The sequence below is a fragment of the Lepisosteus oculatus genome, chromosome 14, assembly GCF_040954835.1.
Source record: "Lepisosteus oculatus isolate fLepOcu1 chromosome 14, fLepOcu1.hap2, whole genome shotgun sequence".
NCBI lineage: Eukaryota > Metazoa > Chordata > Actinopteri > Semionotiformes > Lepisosteidae > Lepisosteus > Lepisosteus oculatus.
This window is the reverse complement of record NC_090709.1, coordinates 29,125,295-29,151,158: the sequence shown is the minus strand read 5'-3', so window position 1 is coordinate 29,151,158 and position 25,864 is coordinate 29,125,295. Positions and strand designations below refer to the sequence as shown.

At 43.5% G+C, this 25,864-nt stretch overlaps 3 non-coding genes across 3 annotated transcripts; all 3 read left to right on the top strand.

Annotated features, from left to right (window-relative positions):
* The first annotated feature begins 14,272 nt into the window (after positions 1–14,272).
* Positions 14,273–14,344, top strand: trnaa-cgc (transfer RNA alanine (anticodon CGC)). Its single transcript has one exon. It is a non-coding gene; the product is annotated as a tRNA-Ala (tRNA).
* A 1,077-nt stretch (positions 14,345–15,421) lies between these two features.
* trnak-uuu (transfer RNA lysine (anticodon UUU)) lies at positions 15,422–15,494 on the top strand. Its single transcript has one exon. It is a non-coding gene; the product is annotated as a tRNA-Lys (tRNA).
* A 2,443-nt stretch (positions 15,495–17,937) lies between these two features.
* On the top strand, positions 17,938–18,009 carry trnat-cgu (transfer RNA threonine (anticodon CGU)). The gene has a single exon. It is a non-coding gene; the product is annotated as a tRNA-Thr (tRNA).
* The last annotated feature ends 7,855 nt before the right edge of the window (positions 18,010–25,864 follow it).

Here is a 25,864-nt window from a genome sequence, read left to right as displayed (position 1 = left end):
CAGTTAGAGGAGACAATAGATGGTGGTATTAAATACAGTAGGAACAGAGGGGTAAAGAATAGTTCATTAAAGGCTCTTCTTTGTCAATTCAATGAAATGTTTCAGAAATGCTGAACGATTGATGTGTTTCACGCGCAGCGCGGGCTCTCCTTTGCTTACAAATATTTTTTTTCCACCAATTTACTCAACTACGATTTTTGCTGAGCATTTTGTTTGATTGCTTCCTATTGTATACTGCACTGATTTCTGTATTGTTCAATTTCCCTGTTGATTTTAATTTCTTGTTTTCTAAGACAATCAGACCAGCTGTTCTGACCATACCTTGCACTGGAGCCACTCTTTTCTTTCCAAAGGCGTGGAGAGAGATGCTACTGCAGGTAACACCCCATGAGAAACATCATGAGCATCTGTAAAAGCTCTCTACCTGCCCGCTCCCCACACCGACGTGTGTGAGCAGGGATTTAAAGGGACATTTTGAAGTGTAGAAACATTTTATTGTTACATACTTTTTCTGTGCAGTTAGTTCTCCTTCAACTCCGCCCAACAACAGAGGTCAGTTTTAATACAGGAGTAAAGGCACATTGCACATCTGCAAAACATCACATACAGGTTTAGGGAGAGCTACATCAGTGATTGGAAGGTAGGAAGTTTCGGGTCACTTTTTTATTATAGATTCAAGCAGCCCTGAATACCTTTTCAAGAAACATTTCAGAATCCCAGTCACGTCCAGTATGATTGCTACACAGGTCTACAGTATACAATCAGAATACTGTTTGTGCGTTATATAAAACACACCGCCCAAAGTATTTCTAAAACAGGAATTACACGTTTCTGAATGCGCCCTCCTTTATAAATAAAATAAAAGGTCTGAAGCCTGCTCCAAAGAAGCACTATATTCAGAGCTGACAAAGAAGTGATAGGAAACATCTCGGAAAACGAAGGTGCAGTCATTTCCAAGCATCGCACAACAAGAGCTGAACCCACCCGACGTTCTCCAAAAGAGTAAGGTGTTGGGAGTGTGGCTGGGTGGTCTAAGTGCTGGGTTTGTGCTCCATTTTCTTCGCTGGGTTAGGTTTGAATCTTGCCGCTGCTAAGTGTTGGTGGGTTAAGACCTTCCTTCTATTGCGAGTTCAATGGGTAAAAGCTTTGCTTGACAGTCTGTCGAGAGACTGAACTAGGTGTTTCAAGATAGTCTTTGTCAGCTTAACATCAAGGCATAAAAAAGCCTCATTTTGTGTTCCCAACAGCAATGCTCTTTGGTCCCTTCAGCATTATGCAGGGAACAACATCTGCCGTGATCACTTTTGAGTCAGTGTGAATCGTAGTGTGCCGCAATTGTTTTTTAAATTGGTTTTGTAGGCATGGTGCATTTTTCTGTGAAACTTGAATGCTGTGCTTTTTCACGCAGAATCATCGGCAGGAGCAAAGCTTATTCAATCTTTGCGCACAGCACTCCATCAGAAATACTTTGTCCAAGTTTTGAAGAGATTGTGGGATTCTCTGCACACGTTCACATTGCGTACCTCAGACAACAACACCATTCGATGGGAAGTTGATTCTGCTTCTTGCAGTTGTCCCTGTGGTTGCAGTAGTTACAAAGTTGCACTTTCCTCCACCTTCTGCTATAGTATTCACTGGGTGAGCTTCATCATTTGGCTCAGAAAGGTCAACTGTGCTTCGGAAAAAATCAGCTGCAGTGTCGTTATTTTGTCGGTGAGTATGGCTGTCTTTTAAAGCACATGAAAAACACGAGTTTGTGGATTTCTCCAAATAGCAACGAATTCAGTTGTGCAGTGCTTTACTGCTTTCAGAGGGTCTTTTATCAACGCTGCTATAGTAGAGAAGTGACATAATCACAAACACAGCCATTTGTGCTGGCTGTTTCTATCACATGATTTTAACTAATTTATCATCATCTCCAGGAGAGCACCTCGCACTGCTCACTGAGCTGATGTACAGTATGTGCCCATTTCTCAAAAATTAAATATCATCTGAACTGATTTTTTCTATTTTAAATGCTTTCCTACTCTTTTAATATTTCAGTTAAATCTTGAAGTACTTTCCATTGATATTAATCCTAGTCCCGATGAACGATTCTTGGACATGGTGTACCTTGAATAATGTTCTTATAGGTTCCAGTTTGGAAAAGTGCGCTCTCCAGAAGCTACCGAAACCTCCAATGGTCACACAAAGCTTAATGCAATAGCAACGTTTGGGGTTGAAAAAGAATATTACTTGCTATGAATACGAACACTGTTACAGGAGGCGCGTAAGGACTATTTTAGCTCAGATCATCAATTTATCTTACATTTCTACTCCATTAATATCGCTATTGAGTGCTAAAGGTAGGTCCTGGCAATACTTCATGAGATCTTCTTAAGAAAACTTAAAAAAATAGATTTCCAGTGCTGAACAAAAAGTAAAAAATATCGATTATGTGCAACTGATAAAATCTCTCTTCCAGGGATGTTGTAGCCACATGCAAATTACTTTATCAGCTTTAAAAGTTTCTTTTGCATTTATAAGACGATCAGCATGACACTCAAAACATACCTGTATTCAGTAAGCGCTGAGTCTGCTGGCTGAGCAAGTTGCCTCCTCTACACACAATAGCAGCCCTGAAGCTAAGATAAATGAAGAGAAATTGCTTTTATTGGGCACTTTTCATATCCTCCCAAGGGCGATGGAGTTTTTTTGCGACACTGCTTTTCCCTTTTTTCTTCTTTCTGTACTCTGATGGAAAAAAAAAACGAGAAATCATGTAAGGGAAAAATGTATTTTTTTTCATGGAGAAAACCTGCACCAGGAAATGTTTTGTTTTGAAGAAGTGATTTAACATGATACATGACCTAATTTACTGGAGTAAATGCTCACACTGCAAGGTCTGCTTTACTACAAGAGAGAAGTAGAGTGAAAGATGTCATAATTTCACTGCGTTGTTCAAGAAAACATCTTTTTCTTTGAATTCTAAATCAATCAGAATTTCAAAGTGACACACAAACCCTTTGTCTGTATTAAAGAGATGATATTTTAAAACTGATAAAAATGTAGAAAACACGTTTCTCACTTAGAAATTTTAGATGGGATGGTGTATTACTAGTTGCAGCGCTGAACTTACCATGGTGCAATTCAGTTACATGATTGGCCAGTGGTTTAATGGATAACGCGTCTGATTTTGCATCATGAGATTGTAGGTTCGACTTCTACCGGGTTCGTGTGTTTTTAAATCAGGCTACTCAGAAATAGATGTCCATTATGTGAATGAACCGCACCTGAAAGCAAACGTTGGTCAGGTTTCCTTCTTTCCAGCATGAAATAGCAAATCGTTACAAAAAGCACCAGCTAATGTCCAATAGCATTTTAATTAACATGAATATACTGTAAGGTCTTGGTACATGGGATTGGATTTCATCCACAATTTAAAAAAGGGCAAATTATATTTACAGGCTTCAGACACTTTTTAATACAAAAGTGACCTAAAACTCTGTAACTTTCAGGTTAGTTTGAACCTGTAATGAAAAAGGGGCCTGAAACTTCCATTCTGTGATGTAACTGTCTCTAAAGTCGGACGTGATGTTTCACGGATGTGTAGTGTGCCCTTTCTCTTGTCGTGTTCAAAATGACTTGCTGTGTAATTTCCTGAATGCGTGTTCTGTACTGCTCTGTTATTTCATTTAGATTATCTATGTGGTGTACAGATAAAACCAAACTGCATGGTATAATTTCCGGGTTCGGCACCAGCTGAACCTGAACATACATCAGCCAATCTCGACATGATTTGAACACACAACCTTCTGATGTGGTATCAGATGCACTACCGTTGCACCACAAGGTCACTCCCCGTAAGTGCTTTTAATTCCCCCAAGGAGAAAAATCAGCGTCCCTGAAAAAGATTTTTTTTTCATTCTCTCCTGTGAGAAGCGTCGCTCTTCCAACGAGGGTCTCTTCTTCCCAGACCACAGATTATTCTTCCTGTCCGGCTCTCATACAGAGAACAGACACACTGTCTCCACTAATGTGTTTACTACATCTATAGATCTGACCCCCTTACAGCCCTGATATTCCTGGACAGGATCCCATATTGAGCAGTATTTCTCGCGTTGTGAACTTACAGTGTGTACACAATGTACTTTATACATAAAGTAAGTGTTTTCGTAACTCTTGGACGTTTTGTGAAAATATTACTGGCATGTCAAAATCGCCCCCTCAACTGAACAGTTCCACCCCCCTCAGTTTTGGATAAAAGGTTTGGATAAAAAGTTTTTGAACACTTTCACTTACTGAACTTGAGCCGTAAAAAATAGTTGTACTTTGTCAATGGTCAGATAACTATACTAACCCCGAATTCACAGTTACTACATCAGACTGTTTGATGTGCAGGGGGCTATCCATCCAGGAACAGCACGTTACATAGTGTCTATGTTTTGGGGTGTCAACATTATTATGACCTTATTTGCTCAGGTGGACCAATGGCTTGCAGTAGTTTATCCTTATACTTACAATCGTTATATAACTAGGACTGTAGTTATAGAAGTTTGTACTTTCTGTTGGTTTTACAATGATTTCTTAATGATTCAGATCCTCGTTACCGTTGATGTTGTTGAAAAAATGAACACATATGGTTGATGCTCCAGGCAAAAATAATCACGTGAGTTCTGATGAACGTGGAACTGTTCTTTATCACTAAATACCAGATTGCTTGTCGTTATCTTCTAACATGAAATACTAATCAGTGGCATGCTTACGAGAATTCACTTGGATGGTTGCAACGGCTCCGTTTAAACCAAAATATCACTGCCCCCCTCAGGATTTCAGACCCCCCCCTACAGATCATTCCCCTGGCGCCAGTCCTGGGTATAATGATGAACATAGCTGCCTTGCAAGCAGTGAATCCGGGTGTGATTCCCACCTGACCCATCGACAAACCTTTTCCAATGAATCTTTGATCGATTTAAAAAAGTCTTGAAGCTGGTAGGCTAGGGAAGAAGCACTGTTTGAGTGCACTGAGGAAAATGTGCTACTGTGCTGTGCTGCTCCAGTAGCGCAATTGGTCAGGTTGTGGTGCTTTTGTAGTGGAGTCATACCAAGGTTGTGAGCTCAATCATCACGTGGAGTAGGTTCCGTTTTCAGCTGCAGAAACGTGCTGTTGAATTTAAGTTGGTTCTTGTGTTACTTTTTCCTCTCAATGGAGCTGTATTAATGCAGGCACACCTGCTTCCATGTCAAGTTATTTTATCATTGCTCACAAACCAACACACTGCAGACACCTCTGATATTGTCACTGTTTGTGGGCCACATGTTCCTGCTGTCAGCCTACCATGATCATACACCTATAGAAATATTATTGCTGTAGTACAGGAGCGAAGAAACTAAACGAAAGCACACCAAGTTTAAAAAGGTCAAAATGTGTCAAAGCCCTTCCTCGAGGAGGATGGGGTTCAAACCTACTTGTGTAGAGTATCATGTACTAAGAGAAGAGTGCTTTAACCACTAGGCCACCTCCATACACACTTTATCCCCCTCCGGACATGAGTTGGCCTCTTTCCCCATACTCAAGGGTAATTTTCCTCTTCCACCTACAATTTCAACATTTACCTTGCGAGATGTCAAACCACAGAGCCTGTGCTGCGCTTCAGTGTTAGCTGTAGTGGACAGCCCATTGAACATAAAAAGCATAATGACATAAGCCATTTCTCGTCACTTGCTCAGCGAGCAGGCTCAGCGCACACTGAATGCAGGTGTCTCAGAGCAATTGAGATGTGTCCAAGTGGCTGTAAAAGGGATATCTGATGCCAATGCCATGGCTTAGTTCTCTGGTTGGAGTATTCTCGGTCGCATTTAATGGCAACGTCATGGCAACGTCAGCTCAAACCACCAAATGGAGACGGGCGTGCCGACAAGCTGACCCTGCTGATGCAGGATTAACACTAGGATGCGAGAATGCTGTGGCTTAGTTGGTTAAAGCGCCTGCCTAGTAAACAGGAGATCCTGGGGTTGAGTCCCAGTGGTGCCTGTCTTGCCACACAGTTTATCATTATGGACAGCAACATGCTTCTACATTAAATTTAATGGAAGTGTTCATTTAATTTTTGGAGCAACTTGTTTTTAAAAAAATCCATACAAATTGCAAAAGATAAAATACTCATCTGTTTTGTCAGTGCAGAGGAATTACTGCCAGCTGGCAAGGAAACGAAAAAGATTTTTTTGTCTTTAGCCAAAAACCTGTGAATGTAGAAGAAAGGTGATGTGCGTTAGTTTCTATGGCACAGTCAGTCAGCGTATCCTTCAGTTAAACATAACGTTGGTAAATCAAAAGTCCCCAGAGACGCATTTCAAATTAATCCGACCTCAACACCGTCTCCCCTAAATGTGATGGGGTTTCTTTGGATGTCCTTAAGCATCCTGATAGTTGCAGAGATTTCAAACTTTTGGCACAAGTCAAACTACAAGAAGTTAATAATTGAGCGCCTAAGTCAATATCACGGGAATGTGACTATGTAAACTTAAATAGTATTCAAAATATTGCAATTTTGTTGTAGTTTAAAAAGATATTTTAGCTGGGGATCCTCAAATGATGAGGGTAGAAAAGAGAACTATTCGACACCATCAGGAGTGCTTAACGTGATAAAAGTGTTTTTTAATCACAAAGTGAAAATAGTGAATTTGTCTTTCACTTAGGCGTTCATTAAAAGCTCATTAAACAATGAAGGAGAGGCTCGTGTTCCGAATTCTCTTCGTGTCTCATTGTCTTGCTTTGATTTTTAAAATGTACACTGTTGGCTATTCACTCTTCCTAACACAATTAAAGAGCCGAGTTTAGTTCAGAGGTAAAGCATCTCATGCATCGTTTTCTATCACCAGCATCTCCACTCTGGATTTCTTTTTAAGCGCGATATCTTTTCTGTGATTTCTTTCGTTTGAATTCCCTCATGTGTGAATTTCAGCGCGACACATAAACTCGTTTGTCTGTTTTAAAGAGATGCAATTTTTAAAACAGACAAAATGAAAGACTGTTTAACTAAATACACATAGAAAACGTACACCTAATTGAGAAAATTTGGACTGGGGCGATTTATTATTGTAGCGGCGCAAGCTCATAGTGGTGCACTTGAGGAATGCGGTACAAGGGCCAGTGGTACACTGGATAACGCATCTGATTATGGATCAGGAGACTGTAGGATTGTAATGCTCTTAAACCCAGTACCATAACCGTAGTGTGTTCAGTCCTACACAACCTTTCTATCGACTGAATAAGCCTCCTGTTCCATCTCCATCTTCTTCCCACACATTCCGGCTATTTCAGCACCATTATTGTGGGACCACAGTCACAGATACGTAAGGGACACTATTCTGAAGAACCGTCTTAAATAAATAACGTTGCAAAAGGTAACAATAAGGGTTTCTTAATGTAACCTTACATTTGGCCGTACAATACAATTTTCTGTACCCTCAAAAAACTAAAAAAAAAATATTACTGCTTTCTCCTGAGAAAAACAAGTTTAGTGTCAAATCACAATAAATAATACAACAAATATACTAAATTAACACCCAGATATGACAACACACAGCTATGACAGAACACATTGAAGACTTAAAAGCCCTTTACATTTTTATTTCCTTAATTTCCATTCTCTTCCCTCCCCAGGATAACTGAAAACTAACTATAATAAAGACTTATGCATTACTTGTAATACAGCTACTAATAAAGATATACATGGAAGTTAATTATTAATAAATAACACTTTTATTAATAAATACATGTTAATATTTATATATATAAATATTTGTGGTGTCTGCAAATTTTTGTCGTTAAATATAATAATACTTTTCAAGCAAGTGGTGCATAACCTTGTTACTTAATGAGTACATTATTTCCATTACAAGACAGTTCTGATGTGATCAATTGTTCTGCTTAGTCCGCTACTGAGTTGCTTAAAACCTATGAAGAGGTGGTTTAAGCTAGACTCCTAATGCAGTAACATCTAACGGGCAGCAGCTGTTATTTTAGGTTTGTTGCAATTGAGAACAGGTTTAGTACAGAGTTGCTGACAAATTTCAGCGGAGTTTATTGAATATAAGTTTATTGCAATTGACCCATTGTAGCTACCAATCAGCAGCAAGGAAAAACAAACTTCACTTGTGCCTGTCAAAAAAATGGAAACAGAGTAGTAGTTTATGTGGTAATTTCAGGTACTGTACAATGTAAGAACTAATGTTAACTACTCCCATAGTAATGCGTGGGGTCCTATCAATAGAAAAAAACAATTGTTGTAACCCGAAAATACAACAAACACAAAACAAGAAGTCTTCCAGGAACCTAGGTAAATCCCGGTAGTTGTCTAACAACTACGAAAAAAAAAAACAAACGCAACAATTTCAAAAGAAAAAGAACATTAAAAACAAATCTGGGGAACAACAAAAACACAGAGTCTAATGCGAGAGCTTTTTCAAGTCTTCAGTGCTCCTCTCGTCTCAGTAGACCTCTCTCATATATTTGTGTACAGGTCAGCTGGAGATACACAGCTGATGGTAATTTAAGTAGGGAGCTGCGTCAGCATGCATGGGCTTCAAAGGAAAAAGTCAAGGTTTATTCCATGCTGAAAAGAGAAGGAAACACAATGTTTCAGCTGCGGAGCCTAATTTGATTGTGACTCGAAGTAAACCTTTACTTCTTCGTTTGATGTTAATTTATCTTCATCAGATACCTGATAGTATCTAAACTTAACAGTTGCTTTCAGTAGCTAAAGACACTAGGTGAGGCTTAAACTCACAACCTCGGTATAACTCCGCTGTGCACTGTTGTATAAGTACCGCGTGCTGACCAATTGCACCACTGGAGCTGTGCAAGGTGTGCAGAAACACAGGGTGAAAACGGTTTCGGTTGTGGATCCATCTATACATGGGGAACACTAAAATAGCAAGGAAAATACAAGAAAAGAAACTGAAAGAATTGTGCTAACAGCAAAGGGGGACGCAGGGAGGTGGTCGGACAAGTAAATCAGCCTGGCAGATTATTTGTATCGACATTTTTTGAGTCAATCAGCAAACAGATTTCTCTTCATGTGCCTTGAACTGTGCAGTTTGTATCTTCGTTGTAGATAGGTTTCTTCAGAAGTCCAGTAAACTGACAATAATGGAGAACTAGCTGACGCACCCCGTCGTGAAGACCCTCTGTAAGGTGATTACACGTTTCATTTTCAAGTCGCCTCCTTTACACGCAATTGCAGCCCGGACACTGAGAGAAAGCAGGAGAAATGGCTTCAATTTCAATGTGAAAGCGCAGTACAGGCTCGATGGCTTCACATCTCCCATCAATCAAATAAAATTACAGTAAAGCGATCTAAATATGACTCTGAAGTACTGGGAAAGACGATTATTTTGAGCGTGCCTACCAGGGTCTGCTACGAGGCTGAAGTTACAGTAGCTTCTTATTCACCAGCTTCTTATGCGTGTTTTTCGTTCCACCTTAAATGGTGCTGCTGTGATGTTATGTCACTTTTCGCCTGTAGATGGCTCTCTTCAATCAGTACTAATCCGGCTGGAATACTGTAGACATCTTCACTGAAAGGGAATATCCAAATAGCGACTGTCCAAATTATATTTTTGTATGGAATATATTTCAGAAAATCGCAAACCAATTTTAAAAACTCACCACAACACGGACTTACACTGGGAAAAGGTGATTGCACTTTCTGCTTATTGCTACAGCCTTCCCCCCGATTATGAAAATGTCTCACAGTTCTGACACCGCCGTGTGAAAGACAATGTAACAGACTATCAAAATCCTGAAGTACAAGAAATTTTAATGCACCAGTTTCTTTAAATATGACCCTCTGATCCTGGCATGTCAGAATACATTTCGAAAAAGTATGGCACGAATTGCACGAATTGCAATGGCACAAATTGTTGAGAATATCACTGACCTTGCCGATATTTGCAGGGGATACGAGTGTTTTGCACATGTTGAACTACGACACGTCAAAATTGAGCTCCTTAGTCAATATCACCGGGAATGTCCAATAATGACGAACATCAGTAGCTTCAAGGAAACTTAGACTCACACATGGAGTTTTATCTTCGAATGGAGGTTGGGAGAATTCATTTATACTCTCGTTGCTCATTAGCTAAACTATTTAAAAAATATATGACACAGATTTGTTCGAGAAAATTGTAATTGCCTTAAAGAGAGTCTTCTTGAAGATGTGCACCAGCTAGCTCTCCACTGTCAATTGACAGGACTTGAGAAGAAACTGTTCTCATACAACCAACATACAAATTACACATCTTAAGGAACATGAAGAGAAATCCGTGTACTAAATAACATAAAACTGTCGCTGCAAATTATCACCAAGCTGTTTTATGTGTCTGACCACCTCTTTCCTACTTTGCAGCGAGCACAAATCTTTCTGTTTCTTCATCGCTATTTTACTGTCTCTTTCCCCCATGTGGAGATGGATCCACAGCCGAAACTTTAGGTCAGTTCCTGTTATTCTGTCTGATTGAAAGAGCTTTATTAAAGGCACTCCCATCTCTGCAGGAAAGTTATTGCTGCTCTCAACACAATATACTGCAACCAAATATAGCGATACTGTCACTGCCTGTGGGCCACGTGTTCCTGCTGTCAGTCTATTATGTCATGTTCATCCACAGCCAGAAACATTACTGCTGGAGCACAAGAGTTATATAGGCGCAGTCCATAAAGCAAGAATCTCTTAAACTCAGAACTGTGGGTTCAGCCCCCACATTGGGTCCCTCTGTGTCAATTTCATCCCCCCAATCCTCCTAGCATGACCTGATGGCGTAACAGTGATACCCAGTACCCAGCGTAATTCAGCTTTCTTTCCACTTGATTCAGATTTTGATCTGAAATCATCGGCCGAACAAGAGTTTGTCTAAATCGAGGGAGATCTGCTCACAAGCAAGTATTAAACACTTCAGCATTTTCTGTTCGAATACCACACTTTGTCAAAACACTGCCGCTTCTTAAGCTTATAAGTAACGGTTTTTGAGCACGCATTGTATTGTTAATGCTTATATTAAAAAAGCATAAATTCACATAGTGGAATTTGGACTGAACAAAGTAGTCCAGCCCCTTTACAACATTACATACCCACTGATTAAAGCTTAAAACTACAGCAGCAGGAGTAACAATAATGACAACAACATGTTTGGAGTTCGGCATTTCATTTATTCTGCGGAAACATCGTATCGGAATGAACTGCCCGAGATAAAAGAGTAATTGCGGCTTCAGATCGTTTTTACAGAGCATTGCGTTGTTCTGTTCATGCTGACTACACACTTTAGATTTGTCATTTACTGCAGGCGTTGCTTTTCCAGGTTTTTCTGAAATTCCTCGCATTTGAGCCAGCACTAAAACATTTCATTCCCGTCGCTGAATACATCGTGGAAACGGTATTTGCAACGGAATGCTGTCACACATGAAACCTTTTTGTTATTCGGTTCTGAAGTTTGAAAATGAAAATAAAACGGTGGTCAATTCATAGGCTTGAAAGAAGTCCAAGCAGCATAAAAACCCGCGAATTCTCACAAAGGCTGCACCTTTCTTCTGCTGCTTTTATAAATCTGCCTTAAACATTTGAATGCATACCTTACTGCTGCTAATCACATTCACGTGTTTACAAAGCTTTTTTCTGTCCGTTATGTTTTTGCTAAGCAGTTTCTCCGTTTTCCTCGTACTGTGATTGTCAGCGAGCACAACAAGACTGAAACAGTGTAAAGGCAGGTAAAAAAGACAGGGTAAAACGCCTGATTGTCGGGAGTGGGATTTGAACCCGTGCGTCTATTTGGAGAGTGAAACACAAAGCTTAAAAGACACGAAGTTGTGAATTTGCTGTTTTAAACTGCTCGACTGTCCTGAAAAAAATGTGTGCTGATTGCTTCTTTCTTACCAAAAACCCAAACACACATTGAACATTTACCTCTACCATACATGTCAAAAGCTCACTCCCCATCATTTCTATCCCTTTATTTCATTCTTTTGATGCGTGTTTTTGCACATAACCTGTTACCTTTTTGTTGTTTTGCACACTGCCTGTTGTTGTATTTTGCGCATCGGCTGTTGTCTCTGTCTTTCTTTTGTTATACAATTGTATTGTTGTTGTGTTTTTTTTCTTTGTACTACTTATGTCCGAGAGCTAGCTAAATAGCATTTCGTTATACCTTATACCTGCGTATGAGTATAATGACAATAAACTTGAACTTGAACTTGACATAGTCTTGCAGGCAGTATATTATTTTATCGTTTACTCGTTTAAAAAAACACGGTCTTCTCGTTCCTAAGTCAGATTTTTAGTGCTTTCGAACGTTACTTCCAACCTGGACTGACAGCTCACCAGATCTGTTTGTGATCAGACCATGGAGTCAGGGGCTGTACCAAGCGCACGTTCCTTCCCAATGCTGAGGCGATCATTCAGAAGATGGGTGTGAAGAGAGACAAGCTTTGTCGACTAAAAAACAAGGCAGGATATGCACGGATACTAATCACTGGCGATAGTTATGTTCTCTTACTATTGAGACTCCTACATTGCAAGTTTTTTTGAAGACTTCGAAATAGGCACGGGTGGGGTTTGATAAAACGATCGTCGATTTACGAGACTGACGCCTTACCACTTGGCCACCGCACCTTCGAAAAAACGTGGGAATAATGTTGTTCAAATTATTTTTTTTCTGAATCTGGTTTACATCGCCTGGAGGTAGCAACAACAATAAAAGGGATACTTAACAAGGCGATACACTGTAGCAGTGTGACTCCAACAGATGCTCCTGAAGAGGCTGGAGGTTTAAGCCAGCTCCTTAGAGCGCTCGGCCGTGTTACTCTCAACAGCGGCTCTTCAGCTCTTGTTGTTTGACCTAGTGGTTTTATGAGGCGTGGAAATGACCGCAACTTCGTTTTCTGAGATGCTTTCTCTCACGTGGTGAAATCTCGACCTCTTTGGCATCTCTGGCTATAGTTCTTCTGTAGAGCACCTCTGCTTATAGTGCCCTTGAAGTCATTTTATTTTTACAGGAAGACGCATTCCATAACAATCTCTCCTGTTTTAGAAATGCTTCATAAGGCGTGTTTGATTCAACGGACAAACAGTATACTAATTGTTCAATGCAGATCTATGCAGCATTCGTACTGGATTTGACTGGGATTCTGAAATACTTCTTGAAAAGGTATTCAGATTTGAGAACCTATAATAAAAACACAGACCTGAAACTCCCTAGCTTCCAATCCTTTACTCTTCCTTTACTCTCGTAGTTTTCAAAACGACCTCCGTTGTCGGGCGCAGTTAAAGTGGAACTGGCCTGACTGCACAGGAAAGTACGGAATGCTAAAATGTCCCTTTAGACCCTCGTCATGTCTCTGTGAGGAACGGGTAGGTAGAGAGGTTTAATAGATGCTCATGATGTTTCACACGGGGTGTTACCTGTTGTAGTGTTTCAAAAGATGTGTTAGCGGACCACAGATTATCTTGAAAAGATTTGGGTTTGCACTGGCTGGGATTAAAAAACTGACTCAATTATTTGGAAGGCGCCTGTACCACCAACGCACTCCCGAGAAGCACCCGCAAATTATCACAATCCTCTCTCTCACCTACAAAGTTATAGAGACACAGACATCCAATGAAAGCTCAAGGCTCCACTCAAGGCTTTATTCACTCAAGGCTCCACTCTTTTGTTGTGATGTCATTTTAATAAATATTAGCTTTGACAAGGTGTCATTTTTGCCTCTTAAAGTTAAAGTCTGCTCCTTTCTTCCTGGTATAGAAAGAACTAAAAGTAAATTATTCAGCTCTACCGCCTGTGTGCATTGACAAGACATCCCAAAAGGACATATTAAATAAGAACACGATCCTTCCTGTTACCATTCCTGTGGTTGGGGCGTTGTTTCACCCTTTTACGTTAAATCATCAGTACTGCTGTTTTTCTATGCATAGTTTAATCAAGAGCACTTAAAAGATGCAAATAGGTTTCAAATAAAATAGAATTGAAGGACAGTCGAGTAAGGAGGTAGAAAAAAAAGCACTCCCCCGTCTGGGAATCAACCACCGTCGCCCATGTAACTGGATGCAAAAATAACAGATTAATTTGTGCCCAGCCTCTTGAAGCTTCGATGCGATTATTTTTCCTTCCTTATTTTTCATTCCTATGAATTTACTCTGTAGTAGAAGAAACGCGAAAGTGGGAAACTGCAGGCATTCTTCGTGAGTGGTGTGATCAGTGAGCACTTGCACATCTCTAAGTCTGTTCCATAAACTTTTTCATCGGGGATGTAGCTCAGTGGTAGAGTGCATGCTTCGCATGTATGAGGTCCCTGGTTCAATCCCTGGCATCTCCAGGTGCTTTATATTACAGTACTCACATCGCAATCTTCTGTTGAGTGAGAACTCTTTGCTCGTGTTCAGAGAGAGCCAGGTTTACACAATTAAATGCAGGCACACTCGACGTGCTGCACAGTTGCGCTGCTGTTTTAACAGAACATTTAGTTCTGTTAAATCCTAAATTATTTGAACTAATTTAGTTAAGGAAAATGCAAAAGAGCATGACAAGTATTGATCGTATAAAATATCCATGGCACAACTCGAGAAAGTACTGAAGGACTACACATCGACTTTTGATGATTACAAGAGATTCAAGAAACACAACCGTCCGCACCTGGGTTTGGATCCTGAACGCTAGAGTTAAAGGAACATAAGCGACGTTTATGACCTATAAACTCTCTAAATTGTCTTATAGTTTATGAAATAAAAAAATTACTTACTGATGATAGACGATTTATTAAATTTTAACAAAATCACAATTACAAACTTTTTCGGTTAAACTGTTATTCATATACTCTAACGTAAATAAACGTTAGTGTCTTCCGGTGTGTGAGCCAATTTCTCCCAAAAATATTCGTTAGTCTGTCGGGAGGCTGTGCAGGGTGTGAAGAAATAGAATTTCTAAAAGACAGGCTCCCTAAGCTTAACATCAAGGCAGAAAAAATGCTGTTTTCTCTACAGAAATGCTCTTTACATTTCAGCACTGTTGCAACTCCCTTTATAAAGGGTGTGCACACGTATACAACCAAGGCATTGAAAGATTTTTTTTTTAATTATTGTTCCAAAAAATGTTCCATTTGTTTTCTTTTTAATGTTGTTGATTAAAAGATTTTATTAAATGAGAAAAAAATCTGAATGTGAAAAAAGGTCCAAATGCTATTGAAAAAAATCAGTAATGTGAGGAAAGATGGATTGTGGGAGCCCCTTAACTACCCATGTCATGCTGTATTTCTCACTCATTCTACTGGGAGTGGTGCCGTCGCTTCATGATAAAGTCTGTCAGTGGTCATTCCAGACGGGTCAGGTATGACTGCTCTTCGGAACAAGAGACACGTGACTTGCGAGGATCCCGACAGTGTCGACTTTCTTTCAGAGCCCGGATAGCTCAGTCGGTAGAGCATCAGACTTTTAATCTGAGGGCCCAGGGTTCAAGTCCCTGTTCGGGCGGATGTGCTGTTCTTAAGTCTATTGTGAATGTCATTCTAAATAGTCTTTAATCTTTCACTGTTCTAGCTGTACTTGGTTATTTTAAATGTCCATTACTTGTCCATTACTTGTATTTACTTGTATTTACAGTAGTGTATTTAGTGTTTCATTTCACAAACCGAAAGTGTTCAAGTAGATCTTGTCACTCTACTCCACTTAATAAATTAAATCACAGTAGAGTACAGAACACGCAGTGAGGAGCTCACACAGTGAGTACTCTTGAATACAAGAGGAAAGGCACACTGCAACTCTGCAGAACATCACGTCCGAGTTTACAGTGACAGCAGAGGTTGGAAGCGACGTAGTTTTTTAATACTCGCTCGCTGAAGATCTCTCAAGAAACCTCGGTGGAGATTTAATGGGTGTCTAATAATCACGTTCAAAAAGGTGACGATAAGTTTTTTTTTTAACTAGGTAGCCTTAATGGCAACACGGTGTGAGTAGATCTTAAAGCAGCTGCAGAGTACCCGTAATGGCAACACAGTGCTTTGAGTTTGGCTTTTCTTATTTCTTCTGCAGAACCAGTGGAATCGGAATATACTGATCCGCATAAGAAGCGCTTTCGGGTTCTGATCATTTTTATTGAGCGCTGCTCTAAGTACCACAGGCAAGATGGCTGGTGGTCTTAGGCGTTGCGTTCAGGTCGCAGTTAACCCTGGAGACGTTTGTTAAAATCTCACTTCTAATAAAGAGGTCTTTCTCGTTAGAGTAGAAACGATAGAAGCCTTAAGCGGGAAAAAAATCACAACATCTCGCATTTCACGTGTTTAATGTTAACTGTCTCAGTGGTTGCCTCGGTGATTGATGGCTCTTCTCCCTCGCAGGGTGACGGCAAACTTCTTCAGAGAGGGAGTCTCCCACGCACGGCTTTTCTTTATCAAGAGCTGAGACAACAGAAACAGACTTCCAACTGACATGAATTACTTCTTGAGCGTTTATGACTGTCTTGAAAAGCTGAGAGCAGGTGAAAAAGTCTTTGGAAATGAGGCAATGACTGCTGACAGTAAACAGAGCTGACGCTCAGCTGCAGACAAGCGCTCCTCGTTAGTATAGTGCTGAGTACCCCCGCTTGTTGCGCGGGAGACTGGGGTACGTTTCTGTGACAGGTCGCTGGTTTAATTTTTTAACAACCTGACTTCACTTAAAAAGTGTGTACTGTGTCCTATGTTTCGGACTTGTTACAGCGGTAGAATATGGAGATCATCTCCAGTTTTGAGCTCAACTGCAACAAGAAGTCATGCTAAATGTAGTATAGTGAGTAGACATCGCGAGACAACAGAACGAGAGAGTAGAAGGCGGGAATATATGGTGTAAGGGCATGATCTGTGTAGTTAACAAAATAGTTAAAATAATATAAAAACGTATTTTTATTAAGATACAAAACATTTATTGCAACGAGAGATGAGTGCTTGACGGACTCAAAGCGGGCAGAACACTGCAAATTTTAGTTCTCTTGCTGGTAGAAACGAACTTTTGAATTTTAGGACTTTTCGTTTAGCTAGCGCCATGGAAGATATGGCAGCCGCGCCGAGAAGCTTTGCTTATGCCCAGCTTTTTCCACCGCTTCCACTGAACCTCGGAGCTCCGGATTTGTATACGGAATACAAGATATGCATGGAGTCGTACAGATTTTTTTTAAATAGCCAGTGGATCTACAGAAGCTCAGGATGCTGTGAGACGTGCTACATTACTGCACTGTATCGGGGCTCCCGTGCAGCGGATTTTTGCCAACCTCCCTGGAGAAAAAGACTGTAGCTGTCTTAGACGCTTCCTTTACACCGCGGAGAAAAGTGGTTTTAGAACGGCATAAATTTAGGCAGAGAACTTAGTCTCAGGACGAATCTGTTGATGCTTTTGTGACTGCACTAAGAGAACTGGCTAAATCTTGTGACTTTGGAGTATTGGAAACTGACATGTTAAGAGATCAACTTGTGGAAAAATGTGCACATAAGAGACTATAAATTGCTGCAGGAGGAAGGGCTGACACTAGAAAGAGCTCTTACAGTCGCTAGAATTCATGAAGCAGCTCAAGCAGAATCAAGAATGCTTTCTGACCACAGTGACAAAGTGACACTGAACGGGGCGCTCGCTCAAAATTTACAATCAAAAGCCGAGCAGCAGGACACAGTCATGCTAGAGAAATAGAAGAACAGGGGACGGCTGACATTACATGTTACAGGTGCGGACTAACAACGCACAAAGCAGATGAATGCGGAGCGTGAACAGCAAAATGTCTACACTGCAAGAAAACAGGACATTGTGCACATGTCTGCAGAACATTACGTCCGAGTTTAAGGACAAGTATCCCTTTTATTGTTGTTGCTGCCTCCGGTTTACATTTGGCGATGTAAACCAGATTCAGAAAAAAATAATTTGAACAACCTTATTCCCATGCTTACAAGTAGGTACGGTGGCCAAGTGGTAAGGCGTCGGTCTCGTAAACCGAAGAGCGTGGGTTCAAACCCCACCCGTTCCTGTTTCATTTGTCACCGCTTTCCTTTAGTTTCAAAGTCTTAAAAAAACTCACAATGTAGGGATCTCAATAGTAAGAGAACATAACTGTCGCCAGTGATTAGTATTCTTGCATATCCTGCCTTGTTTTTTAGTCGACAAAGCTTGTTTCTCTTCACACCCAACTTCTGAATGATCGCCTCAGCATTGGGAAGGAACGTGCGCTTTGTACAGCCCCCGACTCCATGGTCTGATCACAAACAGATCGGGTGAGCTGTCAGTCCAGGTTGGAAGTAACGTTCGAAAGCACTAAAAATCTGACTTAGAAACGAGAAGACCGTGTTTTTTTAAACGAGTAAACGATAAAATAATATACTGCCTGCAAGACTATGTCAAGTTCAAGTTCAAGTTTAAAGTTCAAGTTCAAGTTTATTGTCATTATACTCATACACAGGTATATGGTATAACGAAATGCTATTTAGCAAGCTCTCGGACATAAGTAGTACAAAGAAGAAAACACAACAACAATACAATTGTATAACAAAAGAAAGACAGAGACAACAGCCGATGTGCAAAAAACAACAGGCAGCGTGCAAAACAACAAAAAGGTAACAGGTTATGTGCAAAAACATGCATCAAAAGAATGAAATAAAGGGATAGAAATGATGGGGAGTGAGCTTTTGACATGTATGGTAGAGGTAGATTTTCAATGTGTGTTTGGGTTTTTGGTAAGAAAGAAGGCACCGTGAGGTTCAGATCATAGGTGAGAGGTGAGGAGAGAGTGAGAGAGGCTGGGAGTTTAATAGTTTGATAGTGCGGGGGTAAAAACTGTTTCTGAGTCTGGTAGTCCGGACCCGAATGCTCTGGTACCGTTTTCCATGTCATGCTAAATGCCACAAATTGTGTTTGTCCAGTCGTATCAATCATCCTAAAGTTACAGAAAATCGGATGCGACTGGTGCAATCAGCGCACATTTTTTCAGGATAGTCGAGCGGTTTAAAACAGCAAATTCACAGCTTCGTGTCTTTTAAGCTTTGTGTTTCACTCTCCAAATAGAGGCAGGGGTTCAAATCCCACTCCCGACAGTCAGGCGTTTTACCCTGTCTTTTTTGCCTGCTTTTACACTGTTTCAGTCTTGTTGTGCTCGCTGACAATCACAGTACGAGGAAAACGGAGAAACTGCTTAGCAAAAACATAACGGACAGAAAAAAGCTTCATAAACATGTGAATGTGATTAGCAGCAGTAAGGTATGCATTCAAATGTTTAAGGCTGATTTATAACAGCAGCAGAAGAAAGGTGCAGCACAATGCAATTTGTGAGAATTCACGGGTTTTTATGCTGCTTGGACTTCTTTCAAGCCTATGAGGTGACCCCCGTTTTATTTTCATTTTCAAACTTCAGAACAAACAAAAAGGTTTCATGTGTGACAGCATTCCGTTGCAAATACCGTTTCCACGATGTATTCAGCGACGGGAATGAAATATTTTAGTGCTGGCTCAAATGCGAGGAATTTCAGAAAAACCTGGAAAAGCAACGCCTGCAGTAAATGACATATCTAAAGCGTGTAGTCAGCATGAACAGAACAACGCAATGCTCTGTAAAAACAATCTGAAGCCGCAATTACTCTTTTATCTCAGGTAGTTCATTCCGATACGATGTTTCCGCAGACTAAATGAAATGCCGAACTCCAAACATGTTGTTGCCATTATTATACTCCTGCTGAAAGAAGAAAGAAAGAAAGGTGTCCTAAATGAACTTTGTCGCCCGTGGGAGATGTCAAGTGCATTGGACATGAAAAGTTCCCGATAAAACCCATTTCTGTACGTTTCTCTTAGTGTCGGGGCTCCTATTGAATGTAAAGGAGGCAACATGCTCAGCCAGCCGACTCAGCGCTAACTTAACGCAGGTGTCTCAGAGCGGAATTATTCAGAACAGGAGCCTCTACTTCTTTGTATACTGAGCTTTCGGGTGAACGTCAAAGTGAAAGACAAATTCGCAATTTTCACTTTTTGATTAAGGAACAAGAAAACACCATCCTTCAAACTGGATTCAGACCAGGGACATAAGACATACTCGCTGTTTTTTCTACAGTTTTAAGAGCTAGCAACTGAGCTATCGAGAGGTCTAAAATAAACGTTTTGTCACACGCGTAGCCCAATGTAGTGTAGTGTTCCTCTTTATTTAAATCCCAGTTCGACATCAAAATACTCACTCCCCATAGTCTCGTTTAGTAGAAGAAATGCAGGCTTCTACTCTATTAACGTCAAGAGTTCTTCTAAAACATTTGAAGGGATATCAGTGCAGGCGGAAATTGACTCTTTTTCTTTATGATTTGGTCATATGATTTTTCTTCATATGATTTGGTTTTGATTTTGAATCGTTATATTATTAAGTTTGTGCTTTCTCTGTTTTTATCGTATTGTGAACTTATTTTTTAAACAAATGCTTACAAAGGCAAACAGGGCACACAGTACAAGCTAAATACCCCAGACTGCGTGTAAAGTCCTCCTTGAGGTATGCTTTCAAAATAGCTGCACCAGTCACTTGGACACAGATAAACACAGGGATTTAAAATTCAGGAATATGAATGGTCAATTGCATACAGTTGGGTTTTTTACGTTTTGTATTTAGCGATTTGTGTATAAATCTTTTAACAATTCATTAAAATGCTAACAATATGTAAAATAAAAACAACAGCAACGTTAAATGCCGGGGAGACGGGCAGTTTTTTTTTACAATCAGATTCCAATCTCTAATGCTGTGTTTGAGAGCTGTGTGTGAGAGCTTACTGTACATAACTTTCCTTTTCTCACATTTTCTGAAAACTATTCCAAAGGGGCACCTGTCACGGACATCCAAAGGGACTAGCCATGGGGAGTAGGAGAGCGGAAAAAGACCCATATGCGTAGCGGCGAGACGGGAAAAAGGCCCGGGCTCATTAGTGCAAAGAGTTCAGGAATGCCGTAAAGAAACCTATGCCTTCTCGGCCTTTTGGCTAAGATCAAGTTCAAGTGGCATGCCCGCAGTTCTTGTCTTTCCAAAGGTCTAGAAGGCGATCGAAGATTCTGAAGAGTGCTTGAGCTGGTATCGCTCTAGGTTGAGCCTAGGGGGTTAAGGCCAAGCAGCAGCTGAGCTGGGTGGGATCCGGCAGTAACGTTCTCTCTCTCTGCTCTCTCCTCTCCTCTCCCCTCCCCCTTTCTCTTGCTCTGCCTCCTTGGCCTCTTGGCTGGAAGTGGGTACACGTGGCCTGCCCGCGGTGCTTGCTTTCTTCCTCGAGACTCGGAAGCGCTATCCGCTCCCTCTCTCTCTCGCTCTCTCTCTCTCCCTCTCTCTCTGCCTCCTTGGCCTCTTGGCTGGGAGTAGGTACACGTGGCCTGCTTGCGGTGCTTGCTTTCCACCTTGAGACTCGGAAGCGCTATCCGCTCCCTCTCTCTCTCGCTCTCTCTCTCTCTGCCTCCTTGGCCTCTTGGCTGGGAGCAGGTACAGGTGGCCTGCCCGCGGTGCTTGCTTTTTTCCTTGAGACTCGGAAGCGCTATCCGCTCCCTCTCTCTCTCGCTCTCTCTCTCTCTGCCTCCTTGGCCTCTTGGCTGGGAGCAGGTACACGTGGCCTGCCCGCGGTGCTTCCTTTCCACCTTGAGACTCGGAAGCGCTATCCGCTCCCTCTCTCTCTCGCTCTCTCTCTCTCTGCCTCCTTGGCCTCTTGGCTGGGAGCAGGTACACGTGGCCTGCCCGCGGTGCTTCCTTTCCACCTTGAGACTCGGAAGCGCTATCCGCTCCCTCTCTCTCTCGCTCTCTCTCTCTCTGCCTCCTTGGCCTCTTGGCTGGGAGCAGGTACACGTGGCCTGCTCGCGGTGCTTGCTTTCCACCTTGAGACTCGGAAGCGCTATCCGCTCCCTCTCTCTCTCGCTCTCTCTCTCTCTGCCTCCTTGGCCTCTTGGCTGGGAGCAGGTACACGTGGCCTGCCCGCGGTGCTTGCTTTCTTCCTTGAGACCCGGAAGCACTTTCCGCTCTCCTCTCTCTCTCTCCTCCTGCGCCTGCACCTAGCTGGGCTTTGCCCACAAGGACAAAGGCCAGGGCTCCCTCGCTGCTCCCTTTGCTCTCTCTCTTTCCCTCCTTTTTTTTTTTTTCTCCCTCAGAGATGGCAGACAAGAGGACATTGATCCGGTTCCACTGGACAAAGAAGACGGAGCCGATGCCGACTGCAAAGGCCTTCTTTATGACCTTCCTGCGAGGGATCTTGCAGTTGGTGGCCGGAGATCTCTACTGCCTCCAGGACAACAAGGCAGAGAGATACATGGAGGCCTACATGGCTACGGACGCATCGTACGAAAAGGCAACGAGACTGATCAGGGAGAAAGGTAAGCACCCTGGTTTCTCTGATTACAGGCCGGAGCCGATGAGGAAGACGAATCAGAGGACCATCACGGTTTGCACATACAATCCCTACGTACCAGCGGAACGGGTAACAGCGTACCTAGGGAGGTATGTAACCGTGGAGTACCGTGAAAAGACGGGGAGTCTTTCATGATCTGGCCTCAAAGTCTTTCTCAGTTTGTTTCTTACAGGAGGTCCACCTGAAGGATGAAAGCGACAAGCTGACATTCACCAGGGAATGGACGAAGGGAGAATCATGCTGGAGCGTAGGAGGGGTCCACTCTTCCGGAGTGGGAATCCTCCTCGGAAACCCAGAGATGACGCTGGTTTCCTCCTTCTCGGTGGTGCAGGGCCGGATCCTGGTCGCAGACATTGACTTTAGGGGGCAGAAGTTGAGAGCGATTAACGTCTATGCTCTGACGGAACCCTCTATCCGGAAGGAAGTGTTTGCTGACCTGGTCTGCTGCTGCACCACCAACAGACAGATGGTGCTCGGCGGGGACTTCAACGTCGACCGGGAGAAGGGGAGCGACGCTAGCTCGGCAGAGCTGGAGTTGCTACTCAAGCAGTTCTCCCTGGTAGACGGCTTCAGACGGTGCCGCCCTAACGACGCCGGAACGACCTGGAAAAACTCCCGGGGAGTGTGCAGCCGCCTGGACTACATCTTCCTGCACACGACCTGCTCCCTGGAGTCGGCGACGGTGTCCCCGGCGTGGTATTCCGACCACGGTCGCTTGACGGTGGTGGCTAACACCAGCCTGCCGGCATTCGGTCGTGGGTACTGGAAGCTGAACTGGGAGATACTGGAGGAAGACGACTTCAGGGCACTGTTCCGGAAAGACTACGCGAGCTGGGTTGATCTGAGAGACGGCTTCAGCTCCGTGGTGGAATGGTGGGAGTCGGTGAAGGACAGGACCCGAACACTGGCGCAGACGTACTGCAGACGGAAGGCGGCCAGGGAGAGGAAGGAAGCTGCACGTCTCCAGAGGCAACTCGAGGAGGAGTACAGCTCGGCTAACGGGGGAGGAGCCTCCAATTCAGCCCGGGCACGGGACCTGAAGGAGAGGCTCCGCAAACTGCACACTGAGAAAGCCAAAGCTTTCCTGGTCAAGGCACAAAGGGAGCATTATGAAAATAATGAAACCTGTTCCTCCTATTTCTTCAACCAGGTCCGGGGAGCCCAGAAAAAGAGGGTGATCCACAGCCTGAGACGGGGAGATGGAGAGGAAGTGCTGGACGAGAGCGACAAAGTAGAAGCGGCCACCGCTTTCTACACGGAGCTCTTTTCAGAAAAGCAGACGGAGGTGGAGGCAGGCGATGCTTTTCTGGAGGGGCTGAAGGCACGAGTACCGGAGGAGGTGAGGGAGGACTTGGAGGGTCCGATAACGGCCGAGGAGCTGAAGGCGGCGTTCTTGTCCATGGAGAATGGCAAGGTGCCGGGGCCGGACGGACTCCCCAAGGATTTCTACACCTGCTTCTGGGACACCCTGGCGGCAGATCTGGTGGAAGTGGCGCAGGAGATCTTCCGCCGGGGGAAACTCGGAGACACCATGAGGGAGGGCGTCATCTCCCTGCTCTTCAAGGGAGGAGACGCCGCCGACCTCAAAACTGGAGGCCGATCACGATGCTCTGCGTGGACGTAAAGATCCTGTCCAAGCTCCTGACCGGCAGACTGAGAACCGCCCTCCCCCACATCATCCACAGCGACCAGACGTGTGGGGTGGAGGGGCGATCCGTCAGCTGGAACCTCCAGCTGACCAGAAACGCCATCGCCTGGGCCGAGGACCGGAACGTGCCCATGATGGTGGTCAGCCTGGACCAGGAGAAAGCCTTCGACAGAGTGAACCACAGCTATCTGTTCAGGGTGCTGGAACGCTTCGGTTTCGGAGAGAGTTTCAGCCGCTGGATTCAGATTCTGTACTCTGACGTGGGCAGCAGAGTGAACGTGAACGGAAACCTGGGGGATTTCATTCCCCAGGAATCCGGAGTACGACAGGGCTGCCCCCTTTCACCCATTCTCTATGTTCTCTTCACAGAGCCCTTAGCAGAGGCGGTGAGACGGGACCCCGTCATCGACGGCCTGGAGATACCGGGAGGCGCGGGGGAAACCCTGAAGAGCTCTGCACGGAGCCCCTCAGAATACTGGGGGATTCCTTCCAGAGCCGGGACAACGAGACCAACAACTGGACCGAGAGGATCGCCAGGGTGAACGCCAAGCTGGGTCTGTGAAAAACGCGGTCGCTGTCCTACACAGGGAAAGTGATGGTGTTGAAAGCAGACGTCCTGCCGGCTTTTGTTTACCTGGCGGTGGTGTACTCGCTGCCGGCCAGACTCAGACGAGCGCTGCAAGGGATGATCTTCGGCTTCGTCTGGGGCGGCAGGTACGAGTACATCACGAGAAACCGGATGTGTCAGCCGGTCGAGGAAGGGGGTCGAGATGTCCCCCATTTCCCCCTGAAACTCGACTGCATCTTTTACTGCAACCTCTGTCGGGCGCTGCGGGAGCCTATCGGCCACAAGTACCAGTACTTTGTCAGGCTGTGGCTCTCCATCCCGATGAGGCACTTGGTCCAGTGGTCAAACACTGGGCCCAAGGCAGAGAGGCAACCAAAGTGCTACACCCACGCTGTCAAGTGGAGCAGGAGGTATGAGGCCACGAGACAGCCAGAGCTCTGCACCAACCACAGACCTCTGTACAAAGAGGTGAGGGGGCATCTGGTCGCCGACGAAAGGCTGCAAGTTCCCAGACAAGTCTGGGAAAGGACGCAGCCTAAAGAACTGGACAACGAACTGAAGGACCTCAACTGGATGGCCGTACACAAGAGACTGGCTACCAGAGAGGTCCTCTACAGACACTCGCTTACCAGGAACCCGCATTGCCCCCGGGACACGTGTTTCGTCGAGGAGACTCAGGAGCACGTGTTCTGGAGCTGCCCCTTCGCCAAGGCGGTGTGGGGCAGAATGGACAACACCATGCAACTCCTGGGGACGGGTGCGGTGCTCAGTTACCAGTACATTCTGCTGGGGCTGGCACCTACCGGACTGGACAGAGGGACGCAGTTCCTGATATGGCTGCTGCTGTCCCTCACAAAAAAAGGCCTGTGGGACGTGAGGAACAATCTCATCCGGCACAACATGTGTTTTTTTCGGAATAAAGTATATTTTATAAGAAAAAAAATATGCAAGCTTACTGCCTCCTACGGGCTCTGTATTTGTTAGCGATACAAGACCCGCTGTGGAGACATGAAGTGAGGAGGGTGTGTACATTAAAAGGCTCATAGCGTCCCTGGAAGGGCTCAAACCACCACCCTTTTGGTTAACAACTGAGCCACAAAGACGCATGTACAGCTTAACACTTCTCGGTCTCAGTGAAAGTGATACACTCCGTAAAATTTCCAGAGATTCATTTATTTTAAAAGGAAAATCACCAACAGCGGCCGAGATCTACTGGAGTTTTTTCATTCTATACTGCGATTTCTGAAGGGTATCCTGTGAAAATACGAGT